Below are 4,297 nucleotides of genomic sequence, written 5' to 3'. Positions count from 1 at the left end.
ATTCTGTTGCTAAGTTGTTTTAGTATTTGTTTGTGTGGAATTTATTTTCCTTCTATTCTAAGGCATAGCTTTGCTTGATAAAATATTTTAGATTACAGCTTTCTTTCATTCAGGACTTTGATAATCTCTTCCCACTTTCTTCTGGCTGCTGTATTTGTGAAGGAAACATGTTTACAAATATAATATATTTAATTATATATATATATATATATATGTAAAGTATACCTAGAAAAGAAGCTTAAAAATAAGTTGAAAACCTATACGTTAAAAAATACAAAACATTGATGAAGGAAATTAAAACTGATAGAAAGAAGTGAAAAGATCTCTTATGTTAAGGATGTGAAACAATGTGGTTTAAACAACCATATTACCCAAAGCAATCTAATTTTAGTGTGATTCATATCAAAATAACCATGAGATTTATCAATTAAATAGAGCAAATAATTTCAAAATTTGTATGTAACAACAAAGATCATTGGTTGCCAATATAATCTTGAAAAAAGTATTAAATCTCATAGTGAAAGTTTCTCTTATCTTATAGAGTACTACAAAGCTTTAGTAATTAAAACAACATGATACTGGCTCAAAAACAGACACCAATGAATAGAAGAGAATAGAGCAACCAGATATAATCCCTCACACTTATGATCAATTAACCTATGAAAAAGGAAGCAAGAGTATAAAATGAAGAAAAGACATTCTCCTCAATAAGTAGTGCTGGGAAGATTGATAATGTAAAAGATAGATTAGGATATTTACTCACATTACATACAATCCATGAGTACACAATATCTTTCTATTTATTTTGTTTACTTGTAATTCTTGCACTTGTAATTAATAGATTTATGCTTAGATCTTTTATTTCACTTATTAAATTTATTCCTATTTTATACTTTTTCATATAATTGTACACACAATTGTTTTCCTAATTCATGTCTTTGATAAATTGTTGTTAGTATATAAAAATGCAAATGAATTTTGTAGATTCATTTTGTATTCTGCAAGTTTAAAAAGTTTATTAATTATTTCTAACATTCACTTGAGGAGTCTATGGAGTTTTGTATCTATGTGAAATTATGTCATCTATAAAAGTTTTACTGCTTTTTTACAAGTTGCATATGCCTTTTATGTTATCTTCTTGACTAGTTGTTCTGTCTAGGACTTCTAATAGTGTAATTTAGGACTTGTGAGAATGAGCTACTTTTTCTTATTACTGGTCCAGAGGAAAACATTCCTGTATGTTAACATTGAGCTTGATGTTAGCCATCGGTTTTTCATTTATGGTTATTATTATGTTTAGTTACATTTTACCTAGAGCGAATTTGTTAAGAATTTTTTCATAAAAAATTTAAGTTAAGTTCTGTCAATAATTTTCCTACATATATTGAGATTATTATTTTTGTATTCTTTGTCTTTTAAGGGATGGTATCACATTTGTTAATTTGCATATGTTAAATTATATTTATGAATCAGGGACTAAATCCCACTTGACTATAGTTTAAAATACTTATAATATGCCATGTAATCAGGTTGCTAGTAGTTATTCAGAATGGAATATACATATACTGAAGGATAAATTACATTGTAGCTTGGGTGTACATTTATTTACTTAAAACATTTATCTCTCATTTTGAATGACAGATAAATGAGAGCTACTTAATATAAAGAACACAGATAAATAAAACTTCCATATCCAAGTCAGAGTATGTTTCATTTTAATTACAAATGATAATGAAATATTTATACCATTTTTGTACAGACTTTACACAAATTTCAATTTAAATTCCCAAACTTTAAAATTACTTTGTTTATTTAGTGCATTATTTATATTCTGTTCACCAATCTGGTATAAATTTGTGTACAAAAGGAAGGAGATTGGTTTTATTTCATAGACCCCAAAGTTTATTTAAAAAGATTTTGTGGGAATAATGCTTACAGATCACACTATAAAAATAAACATTCTATATGTTTCATTTTAACTGGATGAATGAGAAGTAAACACTGGCTGAATGTTGCACTTGTGTTGCTAGTAGACCAGTCATTTTGAGATGTCACAGCTACTCAGGTTGAGAACAACTGTGATGCCCAAGCAGTTTATGTGTGCAGGCCTGCCAAAGCAGCATTTGAAGCTGCAGTGCTCAAAATCATGCAGATTAGAAAAGGAGCTGGAGAAAAAGTTGTTTGAGATGGCACATGTTTCTTCAGAAATTCAAGATATGTCTCCTAAAGTCGGACCAACTGGTTCATGAAAGTCCAGTAGATCTCTACTGTGTGATCAAACATTCTCTGGGGAACATGGACTTGAGGTCTATGATTGAAGGAAATGCTTTTCAGACTTTGTGTGAAGAATCATTGATAAAAAGTCCATTTTACACACATTGTGTCTCTGAACCAGATGAAGATAATGATTTCCGTTCTCTGACATTTCCAAGAAAACTCTGGAAAATGGTTGGGAGTGACCAATTTCAATCCATCTGGTGGGATGATAATGGAACTTCATTAGTGATACATGAAGATACTTTAAGAAGGAAGTTTTGGAAAGAAAGGCCCCTTTCAGAATATTTGAAACAGGAAGTATGAAAAGCTTACTTAGACAGCTTAAACTTTATGGGTTTAGTAAAGTGTGGCAGAATTTTCAAAGATCTGCTTTCTCTAGCTGACTTCTTGGCAGAAGAAAAAGAAGTCTCTGTTTTAAGCAAGGTATTCGGAAATTTTGTCACCACTTCGTAACTTATATATAAAATTTTATTTTGTACATCAATCAATGGTAATATAAATGTAAAGTTAGATTTTGAAAATTGTATAAAACTACTAAGGCTTAAAATTCTTTCTTTTATCTAAAAAATGAGGACAGTGTATTAAGTATTCAAGATTAGGGGAAACTTTGCTAGGTAACTATGAATCTTATCAGAAATTTAAATAAAGGTATTAAAGCTGCTTTTAGAAAGGGGCATTCAACATTACTGCAAATGATAAGTTTTAAATTTGATGACTATACTATTTAAATGTGTATTTCCAAATAAGGAATATCAAAAAATAGTCAGCAATGTTCATATTTTGTTGATATTATCTTTGTATAGTAATCGTGAAATCTGAGGTTTTATAGATTAGGCTTAATTTAGTCTTGTATTTTAGTTTAAACTATTACTAAAATATTTCTCTTTTGTTTTCAGCTGCAGTTCTATCATAATCAAGTTATAAACAAGGCTGTCCCCAGCTTTTAGTGAGAAATAAAAGAAGAGTTGGGATTAAAAGTGATTCTCTGGTATCTTCATTGGCTCAAGATTTCAACAACAAGCACTTTAAAGAAAGGGGTAATGTGGATAATCATAATTCTGGTTTTGTGGCTGACACTAGAGGAGAAAGTGCATTTTTACCTTCTGCAAATTTAAACATGCCTCTAATAAGAAAGCCCTCTACTAGCCACATAATTAGTGATACAATACCCCGAGCAGAGCTGATATTTCTCCTGCATCATCAGTGTCAGTTAGACCACCAGAACAAATTGCAGTGGATCAACATGCTATTTTAAATCAGTTGACCACTTTCCACGTGCATTCACAAAGCAGCTGCACTGAAGCAAATGGCTGTGTTGTGAATTTCATTACAACTACAACTTCTACTTCTCAGTACAGCACATTATCTCCCATACAGAGCAATTATCTTTTACTGATGGTGGAGCCTTCTACTTTTCCAAATAGATACCAAAACATATCGGACAATGAAGGTCCTTTTTGTAAACTTCAAACAGAGAGGAACCTATTGTTTCCAGTGCCAGTGATAGCTGATACATCAGCTAAATCTCTTTCACGGCCAACTCATCAGCCAACTGCAGGTTATGAACGTCATCGTAATTTCAACTGATCTGCCAGAGGACTACCAGATTATGCAGGATAACAAAGATTAAAATTGAATTTGGCAAATGTCAACAAATATCTGCAATTTTCTTATTTAAACAATAAACATACATGTGTACCTGTATTTTCCTTATTTTTTTAAATACATTTAAGAGTAAAATGGGAGACAAAGTTAACATTTAAAAAAACATATTTGATTGATATGATCATTTGATGGAACAATATGGGAGAGAATTTGAATAATTTCTTGTAAGGAAGAAGAGGAAATGGAAGAATTTGGGAAAAGACTAAAACATTTAGAGAGGGAAAAGTACTAAGTGGCTTCGGGTTCACCCTGGAAAGTATTTAAAGGGTTAAGTTAGGATAGGTTTGGACAGGAGATTAATGCAGGAACCGGCCTATGGATCATGGTCTCTATTATGTCATCCCTGGAATCATAA

General features: G+C 31.0%; 1 pseudogene; it reads left to right on the top strand.

The window, feature by feature from the left end:
- Window positions 1-2,097: 2,097 nt before the first annotated feature.
- On the top strand, window positions 2,098-3,864 carry LOC102518101 (annotated as a pseudogene).
- Window positions 3,865-4,297: the final 433 nt, after the last annotated feature.

This window comes from Camelus ferus, chromosome X (assembly GCF_009834535.1).
Source record: "Camelus ferus isolate YT-003-E chromosome X, BCGSAC_Cfer_1.0, whole genome shotgun sequence".
NCBI classification, from domain to species: Eukaryota; Metazoa; Chordata; class Mammalia; order Artiodactyla; family Camelidae; genus Camelus; species Camelus ferus.
Note: the sequence above shows the minus strand (reverse complement) of the source record. Positions and strands in the feature narration are given on the sequence as shown.